The sequence below is a fragment of the Salvelinus namaycush genome, unplaced genomic scaffold, assembly GCF_016432855.1.
Source record: "Salvelinus namaycush isolate Seneca unplaced genomic scaffold, SaNama_1.0 Scaffold1842, whole genome shotgun sequence".
Lineage (NCBI taxonomy): Eukaryota > Metazoa > Chordata > Actinopteri > Salmoniformes > Salmonidae > Salvelinus > Salvelinus namaycush.
The window spans coordinates 12,250-36,093 of NW_024058611.1; the positions used below are offsets into that span (position 1 = coordinate 12,250).

Below are 23,844 nucleotides of genomic sequence, written 5' to 3' on the forward strand. Positions count from 1 at the left end.
ACATATACTGTAGCCATCACTTTTTAGCACAGATAGTTGGATGAAATACAAACAAACCTTGCTAACATTTCAAAGCGAGGGCACATATTTCAGCCTTGTGGGAAAAAACGGACAAATACAATGACTTCTGACAAATACATCATCAGCAACAGTTTCCCATGCAGCTATCCTACTAGCCACAATAAATACACAAAAGCTCTGGATGTTGAAAACCTATTGCATTGTTCTGTGCTAAGGAGGAACGCATGTATGGACAATTTCATATTGGAAGCGCATGACACATCATGACCGGGGGGAGGGTTAGAGCTGGCTTCTCAACTATCTCTTGATTGAAGTACCAGCGTGGCATAAATACAATGCTGCATTTCGCAACATAATGTTTCGACAAAATGCCAACAATGTTTTGCTACAAACAAATGTTTCCACCTTTCGATTGGTCCACAAAGTCTCTTTCACAACTGACTTCAAAGATCTCCATAAGCACAGTCAGTTGACTCAAGTCATCCTCAAGCCTGCCGCCAAGCAAAGGTTTATTATTTACAAAGACATCAGAGTAAAGCGCAAACGACCACTACCATAAATTATGCAATCGAGATTCCCACATTTGGAAAATTCGCAAGGGGTCAGCACAGCCAGAGTGCAATGGCTGAGCCCCACACTGGGTGAACCACCTTCTTGATCACGGTATCTCTTCTGCTTAGTGGAGGAAAAGTCTCTCCAGTGCCAACATTTTCCGCTAACGGTAACCACTTTGTGTTCTGATAATATCGTATCACATCGACCTGCGTTAAATGCCGTTTAGGAATGCACTTGCACACAGAGTGGTGAAAAAGTAGTTTATTTTGTTTACTAGATTATATCAGTGAACCACTAGATTCCCATCATGCAACACTGTCGAAAAAATCACCAATTACTTTTTAATATCTTAACCTATCTGATATCACAAATGTTTGCGATATGACGAAATACAATCACATTCAGACACACACACACACACACACAGACAAATGCATGAAACCAATTGATTTATTATCGATAACATCTCACATTCTCTTGTGCTTTTGATTTACTCCATAAAAGAAGGGTTGTAATTCCAACATGGAAAACACAGGGCCATCAGACACCAGTCCAGTTCCACTCCTCACCAGCATTATTTCCTTTGATCATTTGAACAGGGCGAGGGAGCACAAAGCACACACAAGCTGCATTCAGTAACAATATTCTTATTTGTCTTATAAATAAAAGGCAGTTGCTCCCTGACAACACAAGGAACTTTGATCGTATTAAAAGGGCAGGGGAGACTAGCCCATAGAAGCTGCATTTAGTCAATTCAGCATCAAATGCTTACTACAAGGCAGTGTTGCTGATGAAATAATGCCACACCCCCTAGTGGACAAAAGGCTTACAGCACCTGGTATTCCCAGGCGGTCTCCCATCCAAGTACTAACCAGGCCCGACCCTGCTTAGCTTCCGAGATCAGACGAGATCGGGCGTATTCAGGCTGGTATGGCCGTAAGCGAAGGCACATCTCTTGGTACACCATATAAAGTCAAAGTGAGTCTGATAAACAGACATTGCATTCTCACCAATTAGATAAGCAGCTTGAACTTTGGCTCACTCAAAAGTGGAAGAAATTACATATACTGTAGCCATCACTTTTTAGCACAGATAGTTGGATGAAATACAAACAAACCTTGCTAACATTTCAAAGCGAGGGCACATATTTCAGCCTTGTGGGAAAAAACGGACAAATACAATGACTTCTGACAAATACATCATCAGCAACAGTTTCCCATGCAGCTATCCTACTAGCCACAATAAATACACAAAAGCTCTGGATGTTGAAAACCTATTGCATTGTTCTGTGCTAAGGAGGAACGCATGTATGGACAATTTCATATTGGAAGCGCATGACACATCATGACCGGGGGGAGGGTTAGACTGGCTTCTCAACTATCTCTTGATTGAAGTACCAGCGTGGCATAAATACAATGCTGCATTTCGCAACATAATGTTTCGACAAAATGCCAACAATGTTTTGCTACAAACAAATGTTTCCACCTTTCGATTGGTCCACAAAGTCTCTTTCACAACTGACTTCAAAGATCTCCATAAGCACAGTCAGTTGACTCAAGTCATCCTCAAGCCTGCCGCCAAGCAAAGGTTTATTATTTACAAAGACATCAGAGTAAAGCGCAAACGACCACTACCATAAATTATGCAATCGAGATTCCCACATTTGGAAAATTCGCAAGGGGTCAGCACAGCCAGAGTGCAATGGCTGAGCCCCACACTGGGTGAACCACCTTCTTGATCACGGTATCTCTTCTGCTTAGTGGAGGAAAAGTCTCTCCAGTGCCAACATTTTCCGCTAACGGTAACCACTTTGTGTTCTGATAATATCATATCACATCGACCTGCGTTAAATGCCGTTTAGGAATGCACTTGCACACAGAGTGGTGAAAAAGTAGTTTATTTTGTTTACTAGATTATATCAGTGAACCACTAGATTCCCATCATGCAACACTGTCGAAAAAATCACCAATTACTTTTTAATATCTTAACCTATCTGATATCACAAATGTTTGCGATATGACGAAATACAATCACATTCAGACACACACACACACACACACAGACAAATGCATGAAACCAATTGATTTATTATCGATAACATCTCACATTCTCTTGTGCTTTTGATTTACTCCATAAAAGAAGGGTTGTAATTCCAACATGGAAAACACAGGGCCATCAGACACCAGTCCAGTTCCACTCCTCACCAGCATTATTTCCTTTGATCATTTGAACAGGGCGAGGGAGCACAAAGCACACACAAGCTGCATTCAGTAACAATATTCTTATTTGTCTTATAAATAAAAGGCAGTTGCTCCCTGACAACACAAGGAACTTTGATCGTATTAAAAGGGCAGGGGAGACTAGCCCATAGAAGCTGCATTTAGTCAATTCAGCATCAAATGCTTACTACAAGGCAGTGTTGCTGATGAAATAATGCCACACCCCCTAGTGGACAAAAGGCTTACAGCACCTGGTATTCCCAGGCGGTCTCCCATCCAAGTACTAACCAGGCCCGACCCTGCTTAGCTTCCGAGATCAGACGAGATCGGGCGTATTCAGGCTGGTATGGCCGTAAGCGAAGGCACATCTCTTGGTACACCATATAAAGTCAAAGTGAGTCTGATAAACAGACATTGCATTCTCACCAATTAGATAAGCAGCTTGAACTTTGGCTCACTCAAAAAGTGGAAGAAATTACATATACTGTAGCCATCACTTTTTAGCACAGATAGTTGGATGAAATACAAACAAACCTTGCTAACATTTCAAAGCGAGGGCACATATTTCAGCCTTGTGGGAAAAAACGGACAAATACAATGACTTCTGACAAATACATCATCAGCAACAGTTTCCCATGCAGCTATCCTACTAGCCACAATAAATACACAAAAGCTCTGGATGTTGAAAACCTATTGCATTGTTCTGTGCTAAGGAGGAACGCATGTATGGACAATTTCATATTGGAAGCGCATGACACATCATGACCGGGGGGGGGGTTAGAGTGGCTTCTCAACTATCTCCTTGATTGAAGTACCAGCGTGGCATAAATACAATGCTGCATTTCGCAACATAATGTTTCGACAAAATGCCAACAATATTTTGCTACAAACAAATGTTTCCACCTTTCGATTGGTCCACAAAGTCTCCTTTCACAACTGACTTCAAAGATCTCCATAAGCACAGTCAGTTGACTCAAGTCATCCTTAAGCCTGCCGCCAAGCAACAGGTTTATCATTAACAAAGACATCAGGGTAAAGATCAAACGAGTACTACCATAAATTTTGCAATCGAGATTCCCACATTTGGAAAATTCGCAAGGGGTCAGCACAGCCAGAGTGCAATGGCTGAGCCCCACACTGGGTGAACCACCTTCTTGATCACGGTATCTCTTCTGCTTAGTGGAGGAAAAGTCTCTCCAGTGCCAACATTTTCCGCTAACGGTAACCACTTTGTGTTCTGATAATATCATATCACATCGACCTGCGTTAAATGCCGTTTAGGAATGCACTTGCACACAGAGTGGTGAAAAAGTAGTTTATTTTGTTTACTAGATTATATCAGTGAACCACTAGATTCCCATCATGCAACACTGTCGAAAAAATCACCAATTACTTTTTAATATCTTAACCTATCTGATATCACAAATGTTTGCGATATGACGAAATACAATCACATTCAGACACACACACACACACACAGACAAATGCATGAAACCAATTGATTTATTATCGATAACATCTCAGATTCTCTTGTGCTTTTGATTTACTCCATAAAAGAAGGGTTGTAATTCCAACATGGAAAACACAGGGCCATCAGACACCAGTCCAGTTCCACTCCTCACCAGCATTATTTCCTTTGATCATTTGAACAGGGCGAGGGAGCACAAAGCACACACAAGCTGCATTCAGTAACAATATTCTTATTTGTCTTATAAATAAAAGGCAGTTGCTCCCTGACAACACAAGGAACTTTGATCGTATTAAAAGGGCAGGGGAGACTAGCCCATAGAAGCTGCATTTAGTCAATTCAGCATCAAATGCTTACTACAAGGCAGTGTTGCTGATGAAATAATGCCACACCCCCTAGTGGACAAAAGGCTTACAGCACCTGGTATTCCCAGGCGGTCTCCCATCCAAGTACTAACCAGGCCCGACCCTGCTTAGCTTCCGAGATCAGACGAGATCGGGCGTATTCAGGCTGGTATGGCCGTAAGCGAAGGCACATCTCTTGGTACACCATATAAAGTCAAAGTGAGTCTGATAAACAGACATTGCATTCTCACCAATTAGATAAGCAGCTTGAACTTTGGCTCACTCAAAAAGTGGAAGAAATTACATATACTGTAGCCATCACTTTTTAGCACAGATAGTTGGATGAAATACAAACAAACCTTGCTAACATTTCAAAGCGAGGGCACATATTTCAGCCTTGTGGGAAAAAACGGACAAATACAATGACTTCTGACAAATACATCATCAGCAACAGTTTCCCATGCAGCTATCCTACTAGCCACAATAAATACACAAAAGCTCTGGATGTTGAAAACCTATTGCATTGTTCTGTGCTAAGGAGGAACGCATGTATGGACAATTTCATATTGGAAGCGCATGACACATCATGACCGGGGGGAGGGTTAGAGTGGCTTCTCAACTATCTCTTGATTGAAGTACCAGCGTGGCATAAATACAATGCTGCATTTCGCAACATAATGTTTCGACAAAATGCCAACAATGTTTTGCTACAAACAAATGTTTCCACCTTTCGATTGGTCCACAAAGTCTCTTTCACAACTGACTTCAAAGATCTCCATAAGCACAGTCAGTTGACTCAAGTCATCCTCAAGCCTGCCGCCAAGCAAAGGTTTATCATTAACAAAGACATCAGAGGTAAAGCGCAAACGACCACTACCATAAATTTATGCAATCGAGATTCCCACATTTGGAAAATTCGCAAGGGGTCAGCACAGCCAGAGTGCAATGGCTGAGCCCCACACTGGGTGAACCACCTTCTTGATCACGGTATCTCTTCTGCTTAGTGGAGGAAAAGTCTCTCCAGTGCCAACATTTTCCGCTAACGGTAACCACTTTGTGTTCTGATAATATCATATCACATCGACCTGCGTTAAATGCCGTTTAGGAATGCACTTGCACACAGAGTGGTGAAAAAGTAGTTTATTTTGTTTACTAGATTATATCAGTGAACCACTAGATTCCCATCATGCAACACTGTCGAAAAAATCACCAATTACTTTTTAATATCTTAACCTATCTGATATCACAAATGTTTGCGATATGACGAAATACAATCACATTCAGACACACACACACACACACAGACAAATGCATGAAACCAATTGATTTATTATCGATAACATCTCACATTCTCTTGTGCTTTTGATTTACTCCATAAAAGAAGGGTTGTAATTCCAACATGGAAAACACAGGGCCATCAGACACCAGTCCAGTTCCACTCCTCACCAGCATTATTTCCTTTGATCATTTGAACAGGGCGAGGGAGCACAAAGCACACACAAGCTGCATTCAGTAACAATATTCTTATTTGTCTTATAAATAAAAGGCAGTTGCTCCCTGACAACACAAGGAACTTTGATCGTATTAAAAGGGCAGGGGAGACTAGCCCATAGAAGCTGCATTTAGTCAATTCAGCATCAAATGCTTACTACAAGGCAGTGTTGCTGATGAAATAATGCCACACCCCCTAGTGGACAAAAGGCTTACAGCACCTGGTATTCCCAGGCGGTCTCCCATCCAAGTACTAACCAGGCCCGACCCTGCTTAGCTTCCGAGATCAGACGAGATCGGGCGTATTTTTTTTTTTTTTATCTTTTATTATGAAAAAACACATAATATTTACAACATTCAATCAATAATAAAAAAGGATGAACAATTCATCCTTTTACAAAATCAAAAAATAAAAAATAAATAAAATAAAACCTATTAAAAAACACAATCATCCACTAAATCCACTTAATAATGAAATACAAGTTTCCCATTTGACAGAATTTCAATAAAAGTACTCCCCCACACAAACAATTTTTCAAAATTTCCTCCACCGTATCTATATATTATCTCTATATCTCTCTCTAATATGCTCCTAAAAAAACCTTCCACACTCACAATTTTCCCTTCATAATGACCTAAATTTCTTCTTAATCTTATCGCATATCTAGCATGACTTAGTATAAAATTCACCAAATTAAAATTTAAAACTTTACTTTTCCCATTTACACCAAAAAGAAACAACCTCCTCCACTCCACCCCAGTAAAAATCTCTTCTCCCCAATGTTTTACTAAAAGCCCTTTTAAAAACTCGTGAAAGTCTTTCAACCTACTACATTCAATAAAAAAGTGCATCAAATTTTCCACCCCCGTACCACAAATATCGCATTCTCTTTTAATATCCCTATTTATTTGATGCAAAACCACATTTGTAAAAATCCTATTATGTTTCAATTTAAAATCATTGTCTTCACATTCTATAAAATTATATTTTACATTTACATTCTTCCATATTGATTTTACATCCATGTTTGGAAACACCCTAGACCACACTTTCTCCGCAGCAGGACTTTTTATCTCTTTTAAAATACATTTTCTATAAACCATTTTAACTTTTAGCCCTGATAAATCATGTTTCTCCCCATTACTTTCATAATATAAAACTGGTAAAGCCCTAGATCTTTTGACCACCTCTTTGTTTATTAAAATCACCCACTCCCCGGGAATACATCCTAATATTTTCTTGTACATATTCTCCACAGTAGTTTTACTTATTTCTTCATCTACTTCAACCACATTGTCATATATAGCCTGAAATGGAAGAAACCCAGGAATTACCTCATATGCTATGTCACCTATCTGCCTCATCCCAGCCCTCATAAAATATTTACAAAACAACATCATATTATTGCACTTTATCTTTGGATTTAAAAATATCGGCTGATTTAAAATATTTTCTAAACTGGTACATTCATAATAAATATTTGGTAAAAACCGCCCCCAAGCCTCAAACACTTCTCTGTAAAACAAAGGTATATTACCTAACATTTCCTTCTTCATACTCATCAATAAACCATTGTCCCCCATCCTCCCAACCTCCTGCAAATACTCTTTAAAAAACCTTTTCCACCCATAATCCAATTCACCAAATAAATATTTCCGTACCATTTTTACTCTAATTGCTGTTTTCCTTACACTTAAATCTACCAACTTCAAACCCCCCTCCTCATAACCTGCAATCAAAGTTTTAAAAGCTATTCTCACCCCCTTCCCTTCCCATAAAAAATCAACTACAATTTTATTCATTTCAGATAAAACCCATTCTGGCATATCCAAAACATTCATTACATAAATAAATATTGACATCAACAATGAATTTATGACAATTACTTTCCCTTTTAATTTCAAAGACCTCCCCCTCCACATATTTACCACCTTTCTAACTTTATTTATTACACCACTCCATGTCAAATCCCTAGCTTCCATTTCTTTCACCCCTAAAAACACTCCTAATACCTTAAAATAATCTTTAACCACTTTAAAAGGAAAATTCCCCTCATTAATCTTCCCAATATACATTACTACTGACTTCTCCATGTTAACCTTTGCACCCGATGCTTGTCCATATACTTTAAAACACTCCATCACCCTTTTTACACTACCCTCATCTCTAACTGTTATAGTGGTATCATCTGCGTATTGATGTATCAAACTAAAACCTCCTTGCGGAGTCTCTACACAATTTATAAGATTATCTCTTTTAAGAAATGCTGCTAAAGGTTCTACCGATAAAACGAATAATAAAGCTGATAAAGGACACCCCTGTCTCACAGATCTCTCAAGAATAAAAGAATCGGTTAAAACCCCATTACATTTCACCCTACTTTTTGCCTTCTTATATAATAATTTTATCCATCCTATTATTCTATTACCAAAACCATATTTATCCATTACCCTAAACATAAAATCATGTTCCACCCTATCAAAAGCTTTATTTAAATCTATGCTTAAAACAATTCCCCCCATCTTATCATGATTCATTTTATTTATCACATCTCTAATTGTATTAATTGTATCCGCAATATCTCTACCAGGCACACTATAATTCTGTGTAGGTGCTATAATATCATTTAAAACTTGCTTCATTCTATTTGCCAGTATCTTTGCTAAAATCTTATAATCCGAATTTAATAAACTAATTGGCCTATAATTCTCCAATTTTAATTTACTCCCCTTATTTTTATATAAAATCGTTATCAGCCCTGTCACCATAGATTCAGAAATACTATCATTATCCTCCATATATTGATAAACTTCCAATAAAATAGGTGCTAAAAAACTGGCATATATTTTATAAAACTCTGCAATTATTCCATCTACTCCAGGACTCTTATTTACTTGTAAACCCTTAATCGCATCTTTAACTTCAGTCAATGTTATCTTCCCATCACACATTTGTTTATCCTCTACATTAATTTGCACATCCACACTATCCAATATCTCCTTTACACACCCCTCATCCACCTCCCCTTTCTTAAATAAATCCTTATAAAAATTCTGCACTGTTTCTAAAACCTCTACATAATCATTGACAACTTCACCCTTTATATTTTCGATCTCTCTAATATATGTTCTCCTCTGTTTATTCTTCTCTAAACCAAGAAAAAATGAAGTACATTTCTCCCCCTCCAAAACATACTTTGCCTTACTTCTTATAATTGCACCCTTACACTTATCTATTTCATATTTAGTCAATTGTGCTTTTAATTCCAAAAACTTTCCTATATTATAATTAGGTTCACTGTCACACTTCCTCATTTCTTTATCCAATTTAGCCCTCAACTCATTTTCTTCTCTTTTCATCCTACCTCTCTTTTTCCTTGCATATCCTATACTAAAAACTTTTATTTTTTCCTTAACCTTATCCCACCATGAACACTTATCATTCTCTTTCTGCTTATCCTCCATTTCACATGCTATCAAAGATTTAAGTTGTTTCCCATATTCCTCATCTCCCAAATACCCTGCATTCATACACCATATTCCACCCCCTGTTCTTTCCTTATCTAATCCCACTGAAAATGTTAAACCTGCATGATCACTAAAAGTTGTAAAAACATACTTAATATCTTTCATAAAATTCCTTAAACCTTCTTTTACTAAAACCAGATCTATCCTCGTTTGTTTCAAATCCCCTAAAACCACCTGCCTTCTAGAAAATTCTCTTTTTTCTGGATTTTCCTCTCTCCATATATCAATTATTCCTTTTTCTAACATCATCTTCTTTAAAACCCCCCTAGATACATCACTTCTAAAAATAGCTCCTCTTGTCATATCCAGTCTATCCATTTTAACATTAAAATCCCCAACTACAATACAGTTTCCCTCACACCATTTCCCTATTTCTAAAAATAAATCTTTGCGCTCTATTTCAGTATTAGGCGCATAAATATTTATAATTCTAAAAACCATACTCATATATTCAAAATCTACAATTAAAATCCTCCCATTATTATCATTATATATCTGTTTCACATTATCCACCACATCCCTCCTCAATAAAATAGCAACCCCACTTGAATTCCCTCTGCCGTTGTTTACATAAATAAAATCCCTCCATATTTTTTTAACTTCTAAAACACATACATTATCCCAGTGCGTCTCTTGAATACATAAAATATCTGACTTCTTCATTTTTATTATTCTATTAAATTTTCCCATTGTCCTCAATCCATTTGCATTTATTGACATTATATTTACCATTCTAATAAATAATAAAATGATAAAATATAATTTCATTTTCCTCTACCTGTTATCCAGTTTCTTTCCTCTTCCACCCTTTCTCTCCCCCTCTTCCCGCCGCTTTCCTCTTCCTGTATCCTTCCCTCGTTCTTTCAATCTTTTCTCCATCCTCCGTATCCGATATCTCTTCCAAGTCCATGTTTTCCAGCCAACTCACCCTCTTGACATCCACATCCGTTGTGCTCCCCGTATTCATCTCCGTTTCTTGTATAGTCGTTGTGCTCCCCGTGCTCATCACCGTCTCTGGTATTGTCATCAACTCCATAACCCCCTCCATTTCTTCACCCCCCGAGCTACTTGTTAGTGCTGTGCCTTCCCCCAAAACCTGTGAGTCCCCCGTGCTTCCCCCCATTCCACTCCCCCCCTCCTCCTGAAAACTCCCTCTTCTTACTTCTGAGTCCATACTGCTCCCAATTTCATTTATCTTCTGGTCCTTCTTCCTTCTTCCTTCCTTCCGTCTCTCCACCCTCCACCACGTCCTCTCCTCCATCTTCTTCTCCTTCTTGCGACAAAACTACTGCTTCCTCGAATAGTGTTTGACTCCCCTCTTCAGCCCTAACCTCTCCACAGTTGCACTCCGCCAATCTCTTTCTGCATCCACCACAAAAATTCCTTTCCTTCTCTCCAAAACATTCTCTCGCATAGTGTCCTTGATTGCCACCCTTGAAACACTTAAATTCCGGGCAGTCTTTTACTATGTGCCCGGGTTGAATACACATACCGACACACTCTGACCTGTTTGTCATGAATGACTCTGAAATATTCCTGCTCCCTTCCAACGTCTCAATTCTTGTAGAATAAGGTAATGATGTCACTTTTTCTGTGAACTTGACCTTTGCAGAAACGTGTCCCGTCAACCACCTCCGTTCCTGGCCAAACTCTCCTCCTTATCTCCGAGACGGCCGCCACTCCCCAGCTACTCAGCTTGCCCAGTATCACACCATCTTCTACATATACTGGGAGATTCATGAAAGACACCACCACTTCCTTCACATTAATATCTCTCGCCAGAATCTTTGTGTCCTTTATTCGTAATCCATCCATTAGACGTTCTTTTCCTTTTTCATTTCTCATCGTAATTTCGTACTTCTTCTCTCCTTTCATTCGGCATCCCACCACCTCTCCACACACCTCCTTAATTGCTCTTAGTAGTTCCATTGTCGTCACCTTGTCTTCTCCTTCCAACTCAATTGCCACCGTGTATTCCTTGCCATATTTCATTCCTTCTTTATCTTCATTTTTCTTCCGTTGCGCCTTTTCGTTGTCTTTGTCCATTCCGTTTGTCTTTTCCATGTTGTCCGTCATAGTAAAAAAATGAATCCAAAAAAACTCTCCCCCAAGCAGAAAAACTGCAAGGGGGAAGACTAACCAAACTTAAAACTATTCAACTGAAGAAAATAATAAATTATATTGCAAAAACCAATTAATTAACAAAAATAGCTCTCGAGCAAACACTCTCCAGCAAACACTCACTCACAGCTCAGACACTCGCACCTGTCGTCACTTCTCCAATCAGGAAATGCGCATTCAGGCTGGTATGGCCGTAAGCGAAGGAACATCTCTTGGTACACCATATAAAGTCAAAGTGAGTCTGATAAACAGACATTGCATTCTCACCAATTAGATAAGCAGCTTGAACTTTGGCTCACTCAAAAAGTGGAAGAAATTACATATACTGTAGCCATCACTTTTTAGCACAGATAGTTGGATGAAATACAAACAAACCTTGCTAACATTTCAAAGCGAGGGCACATATTTCAGCCTTGTGGGAAAAAACGGACAAATACAATGACTTCTGACAAATACATCATCAGCAACAGTTTCCCATGCAGCTATCCTACTAGCCACAATAAATACACAAAAGCTCTGGATGTTGAAAACCTATTGCATTGTTCTGTGCTAAGGAGGAACGCATGTATGGACAATTTCATATTGGAAGCGCATGACACATCATGACCGGGGGGGGGTTAGAGCTGGCTTCTCAACTATCTCTTGATTGAAGTACCAGCGTGGCATAAATACAATGCTGCATTTCGCAACATAATGTTTCGACAAAATGCCAACAATGTTTTGCTACAAACAAATGTTTCCACCTTTCGATTGGTCCACAAAGTCTCTTTCACAACTGACTTCAAAGATCTCCATAAGCACAGTCAGTTGACTCAAGTCATCCTTAAGCCTGCCGCCAAGCAACAGGTTTATCATTAACAAAGACATCAGGGTAAAGCTCAAACGACCACTACCATAAATTATGCAATCGAGATTCCCACATTTGGAAAATTCGCAAGGGGTCAGCACAGCCAGAGTGCAATGGCTGAGCCCCACACTGGGTGAACCACCTTCTTGATCACGGTATCTCTTCTGCTTAGTGGAGGAAAAGTCTCTCCAGTGCCAACATTTTCCGCTAACGGTAACCACTTTGTGTTCTGATAATATCATATCACATCGACCTGCGTTAAATGCCGTTTAGGAATGCACTTGCACACAGAGTGGTGAAAAAGTAGTTTATTTTGTTTACTAGATTATATCAGTGAACCACTAGATTCCCATCATGCAACACTGTCGAAAAAATCACCAATTACTTTTTAATATCTTAACCTATCTGATATCACAAATGTTTGCGATATGACGAAATACAATCACATTCAGACACACACACACACACACACAGACAAATGCATGAAACCAATTGATTTATTATCGATAACATCTCAGATTCTCTTGTGCTTTTGATTTACTCCATAAAAGAAGGGTTGTAATTCCAACATGGAAAACACAGGGCCATCAGACACCAGTCCAGTTCCACTCCTCACCAGCATTATTTCCTTTGATCATTTGAACAGGGCGAGGGAGCACAGAGCACACACAAGCTGCATTCAGTAACAATATTCTTATTTGTCTTATAAATAAAAGGCAGTTGCTCCCTGACAACACAAGGAACTTTGATCGTATTAAAAGGGCAGGGGAGACTAGCCCATAGAAGCTGCATTTAGTCAATTCAGCATCAAATGCTTACTACAAGGCAGTGTTGCTGATGAAATAATGCCACACCCCCTAGTGGACAAAAGGCTTACAGCACCTGGTATTCCCAGGCGGTCTCCCATCCAAGTACTAACCAGGCCCGACCCTGCTTAGCTTCCGAGATCAGACGAGATCGGGCGTATTTTTTTATTTTTTTTTATCTTTTATTATGAAAAAACACATAATATTTACAACATTCAATCAATAATAAAAAAGGATGAACAATTCATCCTTTTACAAAATCAAAAAATAAAAAATAAATAAAATAAAACCTATTAAAAAACACAATCATCCACTAAATCCACTTAATAATGAAATACAAGTTTCCCATTTGACAGAATTTCAATAAAAGTACTCCCCCACACAAACAATTTTTCAAAATTTCCTCCACCGTATCTATATATTATCTCTATATCTCTCTCTAATATGCTCCTAAAAAAACCTTCCACACTCACAATTTTCCCTTCATAATGACCTAAATTTCTTCTTAATCTTATCGCATATCTAGCATGACTTAGTATAAAATTCACCAAATTAAAATTTAAAACTTTACTTTTCCCATTTACACCAAAAAGAAACAACCTCCTCCACTCCACCCCAGTAAAAATCTCTTCTCCCCAATGTTTTACTAAAAGCCCTTTTAAAAACTCGTGAAAGTCTTTCAACCTACTACATTCAATAAAAAAGTGCATCAAATTTTCCACCCCCGTACCACAAATATCGCATTCTCTTTTAATATCCCTATTTATTTGATGCAAAACCACATTTGTAAAAATCCTATTATGTTTCAATTTAAAATCATTGTCTTCACATTCTATAAAATTATATTTTACATTTACATTCTTCCATATTGATTTTACATCCATGTTTGGAAACACCCTAGACCACACTTTCTCCGCAGCAGGACTTTTTATCTCTTTTAAAATACATTTTCTATAAACCATTTTAACTTTTAGCCCTGATAAATCATGTTTCTCCCCATTACTTTCATAATATAAAACTGGTAAAGCCCTAGATCTTTTGACCACCTCTTTGTTTATTAAAATCACCCACTCCCCGGGAATACATCCTAATATTTTCTTGTACATATTCTCCACAGTAGTTTTACTTATTTCTTCATCTACTTCAACCACATTGTCATATATAGCCTGAAATGGAAGAAACCCAGGAATTACCTCATATGCTATGTCACCTATCTGCCTCATCCCAGCCCTCATAAAATATTTACAAAACAACATCATATTATTGCACTTTATCTTTGGATTTAAAAATATCGGCTGATTTAAAATATTTTCTAAACTGGTACATTCATAATAAATATTTGGTAAAAACCGCCCCCAAGCCTCAAACACTTCTCTGTAAAACAAAGGTATATTACCTAACATTTCCTTCTTCATACTCATCAATAAACCATTGTCCCCCATCCTCCCAACCTCCTGCAAATACTCTTTAAAAAACCTTTTCCACCCATAATCCAATTCACCAAATAAATATTTCCGTACCATTTTTACTCTAATTGCTGTTTTCCTTACACTTAAATCTACCAACTTCAAACCCCCCTCCTCATAACCTGCAATCAAAGTTTTAAAAGCTATTCTCACCCCCTTCCCTTCCCATAAAAAATCAACTACAATTTTATTCATTTCAGATAAAACCCATTCTGGCATATCCAAAACATTCATTACATAAATAAATATTGACATCAACAATGAATTTATGACAATTACTTTCCCTTTTAATTTCAAAGACCTCCCCCTCCACATATTTACCACCTTTCTAACTTTATTTATTACACCACTCCATGTCAAATCCCTAGCTTCCATTTCTTTCACCCCTAAAAACACTCCTAATACCTTAAAATAATCTTTAACCACTTTAAAAGGAAAATTCCCCTCATTAATCTTCCCAATATACATTACTACTGACTTCTCCATGTTAACCTTTGCACCCGATGCTTGTCCATATACTTTAAAACACTCCATCACCCTTTTTACACTACCCTCATCTCTAACTGTTATAGTGGTATCATCTGCGTATTGATGTATCAAACTAAAACCTCCTTGCGGAGTCTCTACACAATTTATAAGATTATCTCTTTTAAGAAATGCTGCTAAAGGTTCTACCGATAAAACGAATAATAAAGCTGATAAAGGACACCCCTGTCTCACAGATCTCTCAAGAATAAAAGAATCGGTTAAAACCCCATTACATTTCACCCTACTTTTTGCCTTCTTATATAATAATTTTATCCATCCTATTATTCTATTACCAAAACCATATTTATCCATTACCCTAAACATAAAATCATGTTCCACCCTATCAAAAGCTTTATTTAAATCTATGCTTAAAACAATTCCCCCCATCTTATCATGATTCATTTTATTTATCACATCTCTAATTGTATTAATTGTATCCGCAATATCTCTACCAGGCACACTATAATTCTGTGTAGGTGCTATAATATCATTTAAAACTTGCTTCATTCTATTTGCCAGTATCTTTGCTAAAATCTTATAATCCGAATTTAATAAACTAATTGGCCTATAATTCTCCAATTTTAATTTACTCCCCTTATTTTTATATAAAATCGTTATCAGTCCTGTCACCATAGATTCAGAAATACTATCATTATCCTCCATATATTGATAAACTTCCAATAAAATAGGTGCTAAAAAACTGGCATATATTTTATAAAACTCTGCAATTATTCCATCTACTCCAGGACTCTTATTTACTTGTAAACCCTTAATCGCATCTTTAACTTCAGTCAATGTTATCTTCCCATCACACATTTGTTTATCCTCTACATTAATTTGCACATCCACACTATCCAATATCTCCTTTACACACCCCTCATCCACCTCCCCTTTCTTAAATAAATCCTTATAAAAATTCTGCACTGTTTCTAAAACCTCTACATAATCATTGACAACTTCACCCTTTATATTTTCGATCTCTCTAATATATGTTCTCCTCTGTTTATTCTTCTCTAAATCCAAGAAAAAATGAAGTACATTTCTCCCCCTCCAAAACATACTTTGCCTTACTTCTTATAATTGCACCCTTACACTTATCTATTTCATATTTAGTCAATTGTGCTTTTAATTCCAAAAACTTTCCTATATTATAATTAGGTTCACTGTCACACTTCCTCATTTCTTTATCCAATTTAGCCCTCAACTCATTTTCTTCTCTTTTCATCCTACCTCTCTTTTTCCTTGCATATCCTATACTAAAAACTTTTATTTTTTCCTTAACCTTATCCCACCATGAACACTTATCATTCTCTTTCTGCTTATCCTCCATTTCACATGCTATCAAAGATTTAAGTTGTTTCCCATATTCCTCATCTCCCAAATACCCTGCATTCATACACCATATTCCACCCCCTGTTCTTTCCTTATCTAATCCCACTGAAAATGTTAAACCTGCATGATCACTAAAAGTTGTAAAAACATACTTAATATCTTTCATAAAATTCCTTAAACCTTCTTTTACTAAAACCAGATCTATCCTCGTTTGTTTCAAATCCCCTAAAACCACCTGCCTTCTAGAAAATTCTCTTTTTTCTGGATTTTCCTCTCTCCATATATCAATTATTCCTTTTTCTAACATCATCTTCTTTAAAACCCCCCTAGATACATCACTTCTAAAAATAGCTCCTCTTGTCATATCCAGTCTATCCATTTTAACATTAAAATCCCCAACTACAATACAGTTTCCCTCACACCATTTCCCTATTTCTAAAAATAAATCTTTGCGCTCTATTTCAGTATTAGGCGCATAAATATTTATAATTCTAAAAACCATACTCATATATTCAAAATCTACAATTAAAATCCTCCCATTATTATCATTATATATCTGTTTCACATTATCCACCACATCCCTCCTCAATAAAATAGCAACCCCACTTGAATTCCCTCTGCCGTTGTTTACATAAATAAAATCCCTCCATATTTTTTTAACTTCTAAAACACATACATTATCCCAGTGCGTCTCTTGAATACATAAAATATCTGACTTCTTCATTTTTATTATTCTATTAAATTTTCCCATTGTCCTCAATCCATTTGCATTTATTGACATTATATTTACCATTCTAATAAATAATAAAATGATAAAATATAATTTCATTTTCCTCTACCTGTTATCCAGTTTCTTTCCTCTTCCACCCTTTCTCTCCCCCTCTTCCCGCCGCTTTCCTCTTCCTGTATCCTTCCCTCGTTCTTTCAATCTTTTCTCCATCCTCCGTATCCGATATCTCTTCCAAGTCCATGTTTTCCAGCCAACTCACCCTCTTGACATCCACATCCGTTGTGCTCCCCGTATTCATCTCCGTTTCTTGTATAGTCGTTGTGCTCCCCGTGCTCATCACCGTCTCTGGTATTGTCATCAACTCCATAACCCCCTCCATTTCTTCACCCCCCGAGCTACTTGTTAGTGCTGTGCCTTCCCCCAAAACCTGTGAGTCCCCCGTGCTTCCCCCCATTCCACTCCCCCCCTCCTCCTGAAAACTCCCTCTTCTTACTTCTGAGTCCATACTGCTCCCAATTTCATTTATCTTCTGGTCCTTCTTCCTTCTTCCTTCTTCCGTCTCTCCACCCTCCACCACGTCCTCTCCTCCATCTTCTTCTCCTTCTTTCGACAATACAACTGCTTCCTCGAATAGTGTTTGACTCCCCTCTCCAGCCCTAACCTCTCCACAGTTGCACTCCGCCACTCTCTTTCTGCATCCACCACAAAAATTCCTTTCCTTCTCTCCATCACATTCCCTCGCATAGTGTCCTTGATTGCCACACTTAAAACACTTAAATTCCGGGCAGTCTTTAACTATGTGCCCGGGTTGAATACACATACGACACACTCTGACCTGTTTGTCATGGATGACTCTGAAATATTCTGCTCCCTCCAACGTCTCAATTCTTGTAGAATAAGGTAATGATGTCACTTTTTCTGTGAACTTGACCTTGCAGAAACGTGTCCCGTCAACCACCTCTGTTCCTGGCCAAACTCTCCTCCTTATCTCCGAGACAGCCGCCACTCCCCAGCTACTCAGCTTGCCCAGTATCACACCGTCTTCTACATATACTGGGAGATTCATGAACGACACCACCACTTCCTTCACATTAATATCTCTCGCCAGAATCTTTGTATCCTTTATTCTTAATCCATCCATTAGACGTTCTTTTCCTTTTTCATTTCTCATCGTAATTTCGTACTTCTTCTCCCCTTTCATTCGGCATCCCACCACCTCTCCACACACCTCCTTAATTGCTCTTAGTAGTTCCATTGTCGTCACCTTGTCTTCTCCTTCCAACTCAATTGCCACCGTGTATTCCTTGCCATATTTCATTTCTTCTTTATCTTCATTTTTCTTCCGTTGCGCCTTTTCGTTGTCTTTGTCCATTCCGTTTGTCTTTTCCATGTTGTCCGTCATAGTAAAAAAATGAATCCAAAAAACTCTCCCCCAAGCAGAAAAACTGCAAGGGGGAAGACTAACCAAACTTAAAACTATTCAACTGAAGAAAATAATAAATTATATTGCAAAAACCAATTAATTAACAAAAATAGCTCTCGAGCAAACACTCTCCAGCAAACACTCACTCACAGCTCAGACACTCGCACCTGTCGTCACTTCTCCAATCAGGAAATGCGCTATTCAGGCTGGTATGGCCGTAAGCGAAGGCACATCTCTTGGTACACCATATAAAGTCAAAGTGAGTCTGATAAACAGACATTGCATTCTCACCAATTAGATAAGCAGCTTGAACTTTGGCTCACTCAAAAAGTGGAAGAAATTACATATACTGTAGCCATCACTTTTTAGCACAGATAGTTGGATGAAATACAAACAAACCTTGCTAACATTTCAAAGCGAGGGCACATATTTCAGCCTTGTGGGAAAAAACGGACAAATACAATGACTTCTGACAAATACATCATCAGCAACAGTTTCCCATGCAGCTATCCTACTAGCCACAATAAATACACAAAAGCTCTGGATGTTGAAAACCTATTGCATTGTTCTGTGCTAAGGAGGAACGCATGTATGGACAATTTCATATTGGAAGCGCATGACACATCATGACCGGGGGGAGGGTTAGACTGGCTTCTCAACTATCTCTTGATTGAAGTACCAGCGTGGCATAAATACAATGCTGCATTTCGCAACATAATGTTTCGACAAAATGCCAACAATGTTTTGCTACAAACAAATGTTTCCACCTTTCGATTGGTCCACAAAGTCTCTTTCACAACTGACTTCAAAGATCTCCATAAGCACAGTCAGTTGACTCAAGTCATCCTCAAGCCTTCCGCCAAGCAAAGGTTTATTATTTACAAAGACATCAGAGTAAAGCGCAAACGACCACTACCATAAATTATGCAATCGAGATTCCCACATTTGGAAAATTCGCAAGGGGTCAGCACAGCCAGAGTGCAATGGCTGAGCCCCACACTGGGTGAACCACCTTCTTGATCACGGTATCTCTTCTGCTTAGTGGAGGAAAAGTCTCTCCAGTGCCAACATTTTCCGCTAACGGTAACCACTTTGTGTTCTGATAATATCAGTATCACATCGACCTGCGTTAAATGCCGTTTAGGAATGCACTTGCACACAGAGTGGTGAAAAAGTAGTTTATTTTGTTTACTAGATTATATCAGTGAACCACTAGATTCCCATCATGCAACACTGTCGAAAAAATCACCAATTACTTTTTAATATCTTAACCTATCTGATATCACAAATGTTTGCGATATGACGAAATACAATCACATTCAGACACACACACACACACACACAGACAAATGCATGAAACCAATTGATTTATTATCGATAACATCTCACATTCTCTTGTGCTTTTGATTTACTCCATAAAAGAAGGGTTGTAATTCCAACATGGAAAACACAGGGCCATCAGACACCAGTCCAGTTCCACTCCTCACCAGCATTATTTCCTTTGATCATTTGAACAGGGCGAGGGAGCACAAAGCACACACAAGCTGCATTCAGTAACAATATTCTTATTTGTCTTATAAATAAAAGGCAGTTGCTCCCTGACAACACAAGGAACTTTGATCGTATTAAAAGGGCAGGGGAGACTAGCCCATAGAAGCTGCATTTAGTCAATTCAGCATCAAATGCTTACTACAAGGCAGTGTTGCTGATGAAATAATGCCACACCCCCTAGTGGACAAAAGGCTTACAGCACCTGGTATTCCCAGGCGGTCTCCCATCCAAGTACTAACCAGGCCCGACCCTGCTTAGCTTCCGAGATCAGACGAGATCGGGCGTATTCAGGCTGGTATGGCCGTAAGCGAAGGCACATCTCTTGGTACACCATATAAAGTCAAAGTGAGTCTGATAAACAGACATTGCATTCTCACCAATTAGATAAGCAGCTTGAACTTTGGCTCACTCCAAAAGTGGAAGAAATTACATATACTGTAGCCATCACTTTTTAGCACAGATAGTTGGATGAAATACAAACAAACCTTGCTAACATTTCAAAGCGAGGGCACATATTTCAGCCTTGTGGGAAAAAACGGACAAATACAATGACTTCTGACAAATACATCATCAGCAACAGTTTCCCATGCAGCTATCCTACTAGCCACAATAAATACACAAAAGCTCTGGATGTTGAAAACCTATTGCATTGTTCTGTGCTAAGGAGGAACGCATGTATGGACAATTTCATATTGGAAGCGCATGACACATCATGACCGGGGGGAGGGTTAGACTGGCTTCTCAACTATCTCTTGATTGAAGTACCAGCGTGGCATAAATACAATGCTGCATTTCGCAACATAATGTTTCGACAAAATGCCAACAATGTTTTGCTACAAACAAATGTTTCCACCTTTCGATTGGTCCACAAAGTCTCTTTCACAACTGACTTCAAAGATCTCCATAAGCACAGTCAGTTGACTCAAGTCATCCTCAAGCCTGCCGCCAAGCAAAGGTTTATTATTTACAAAGACATCAGAGTAAAGCGCAAACGACCACTACCATTAATTATGCAATCGAGATTCCCACATTTGGAAAATTCGCAAGGGGTCAGCACAGCCAGAGTGCAATGGCTGAGCCCCACACTGGGTGAACCACCTTCTTGATCACGGTATCTCTTCTGCTTAGTGGAGGAAAAGTCTCTCCAGTGCCAACATTTTCCGCTAACGGTAACCACTTTGTGTTCTGATAATATCGTATCACATCGACCTGCGTTAAATGCCGTTTAGGAATGCACTTGCACACAGAGTGGTGAAAAAGTAGTTTATTTTGTTTACTAGATTATATCAGTGAACCACTAGATTCCCATCATGCAACACTGTCGAAAAAATCACCAATTACTTTTTAATATCTTAACCTATCTGATATCACAAATGTTTGCGATATGACGAAATACAATCACATTCAGACACACACACACACACACACAGACAAATGCATGAAACCAATTGATTTATTATCGATAACATCTCACATTCTCTTGTGCTTTTGATTTACTCCATAAAAGAAGGGTTGTAATTCCAACATGGAAAACACAGGGCCATCAGACACCAGTCCAGTTCCACTCCTCACCAGCATTATTTCCTTTGATCATTTGAACAGGGCGAGGGAGCACAAAGCACACACAAGCTGCATTCAGTAACAATATTCTTATTTGTCTTATAAATAAAAGGCAGTTGCTCCCTGACAACACAAGGAACTTTGATCGTATTAAAAGGGCAGGGGAGACTAGCCCATAGAAGCTGCATTTAGTCAATTCAGCATCAAATGCTTACTACAAGGCAGTGTTGCTGATGAAATAATGCCACACCCCCTAGTGGACAAAAGGCTTACAGCACCTGGTATTCCCAGGCGGTCTCCCATCCAAGAACTAACCAGGCCCGACCCTGCTTAGCTTCCGAGATCAGACGAGATCGGGCGTATTTTTTTTTTTTTTTTCTCTTTTATTATAAAAATATCAAAATAATTTACAACCAAATCACATTAATACTAACAATCCTTCACTTAATTTCATTCCTTGTACATCAGCAAACAAACATTTTCCACAACCCCAACAACCCTAATAACAACAAAAAAAAACACAATCAACAAAACAAAACAACAAATAAAACATAATTACACCATCACACCATTTCAGAAATTAACCCTAAATCCCCCTCCTCCCTCCTCCATAGACACTAAAGTGCTCCCCTTTATAAACATACTTTCAAATGTCTCTTTTTTTGCATTATACATTACTTCCACCTGCTTTCTTAACCCTGCTTTAAAGATTACCCAGACATTTAACTTTTTCCCTTCAAAATGTTTCATATTCCTTCTACAGTAAATTGCATACCTCACAAAACTCAAAACAAGATTCAACAGGTACACATTCACACCCAAACATTTCCCCACCACTCCAAATAATATTAACCTATCCCATTCAAAACTTTCTAAAAACTCTTTTCTCCAGTGCCTCCACAACAAAAGTTTTACTTCATTGAAAAAATCTGTCAGACATGGACATTCGACAAATAAATGCAACAAAGACTCTGGCTTCATCATACACACATCACATTCCCTCCGTACATCACGGTTTATCTGATGTAAAATAACATTTGTGTATATACGATTATGCCGTAACATAAAATCCATGTTCTCACAATTCCGTTTATTCCCAAACAAAACCAAATTCTCCCACATCAAAGAAACATCCAAATCAATAAACATTTTTCTCCACATCCTCTCAGCCGCAGGCCTCACACACACAGACTTCAACATGCACTTGTACAATCTTTTCTGTGTTACTTTTGATAATAATTGTTTCCCCAATCCTTTACCCACATAGAGACTTGGCATCACATACAAGTCCTCATATTCCCCCTCCCCATTTATCACTTTTATCCACTCACCCGGGATGCATAATTTAATTCTTTCATATATCTTTAATACTAATTTTCTCTCCACTGTATCATCAAACTCCCACACAGTATCCAGAATTGCCTGCCCCCTTAAAAAACCAGGTATAACCTCATAAAGAAAATCTTTTACCAATATTAACCCAGCCTTCATAAACAATTTGTTGTACAGCACCTTCCCATCACTCTCTATTTTCGGATTTAGAAACACAGGCTGATTAAATATGTTGTCCTTATGTGTACATGTGTACTCAATCTGAGGAAGAAATTCCCCCCATGCCAAGAACACCTCTTTATAGAACTCAGGCAAATCCTCCAACATATCCTTCTTCCATGACATCAACAATCCACTTTCTTCACAACCCCCACTTCTGTACAAAAAATATTTAAAAAACCTTTTCCATCCATAATCTATCTCCCCATATAAGTATTTTTGCACAGTTTTTATTCTCATTGCTTTTCTCTTCACGTCCAAATCCACCAATTTCAACCCCCCATCCTTTAAATCCGCGATAAG

At 38.3% G+C, this 23,844-nt stretch overlaps 6 non-coding genes and 5 pseudogenes across 6 annotated transcripts; all 11 read right to left on the bottom strand.

The window, feature by feature from the left end:
• Positions 1-554: 554 nt before the first annotated feature.
• Positions 555-704, bottom strand: LOC120037740 (annotated as a pseudogene).
• Positions 705-1,399: 695 nt separating this feature from the next.
• Positions 1,400-1,518, bottom strand: LOC120037751. The gene has a single exon (XR_005474867.1). It is a non-coding gene; the product is annotated as a 5S ribosomal RNA (ribosomal RNA).
• Positions 1,519-2,189: 671 nt separating this feature from the next.
• On the bottom strand, positions 2,190-2,339 carry LOC120037741 (annotated as a pseudogene).
• A 695-nt stretch (positions 2,340-3,034) lies between these two features.
• Positions 3,035-3,153, bottom strand: LOC120037755. The gene has a single exon (XR_005474868.1). It is a non-coding gene; the product is annotated as a 5S ribosomal RNA (ribosomal RNA).
• A 684-nt stretch (positions 3,154-3,837) lies between these two features.
• LOC120037752 lies at positions 3,838-3,978 on the bottom strand (annotated as a pseudogene).
• Positions 3,979-4,671: 693 nt separating this feature from the next.
• Positions 4,672-4,790, bottom strand: LOC120037756. Its single transcript, XR_005474869.1, has one exon. It is a non-coding gene; the product is annotated as a 5S ribosomal RNA (ribosomal RNA).
• Positions 4,791-5,458: 668 nt separating this feature from the next.
• LOC120037750 lies at positions 5,459-5,614 on the bottom strand. Its single transcript, XR_005474866.1, has one exon. It is a non-coding gene; the product is annotated as a U1 spliceosomal RNA (small nuclear RNA).
• A 6,993-nt stretch (positions 5,615-12,607) lies between these two features.
• On the bottom strand, positions 12,608-12,769 carry LOC120037744. Its single transcript, XR_005474865.1, has one exon. It is a non-coding gene; the product is annotated as a U1 spliceosomal RNA (small nuclear RNA).
• Positions 12,770-19,774: 7,005 nt separating this feature from the next.
• On the bottom strand, positions 19,775-19,924 carry LOC120037742 (annotated as a pseudogene).
• A 696-nt stretch (positions 19,925-20,620) lies between these two features.
• On the bottom strand, positions 20,621-20,739 carry LOC120037733. The gene has a single exon (XR_005474860.1). It is a non-coding gene; the product is annotated as a 5S ribosomal RNA (ribosomal RNA).
• A 672-nt stretch (positions 20,740-21,411) lies between these two features.
• LOC120037748 lies at positions 21,412-21,561 on the bottom strand (annotated as a pseudogene).
• Between the last annotated feature and the right edge of the window lie 2,283 nt (positions 21,562-23,844).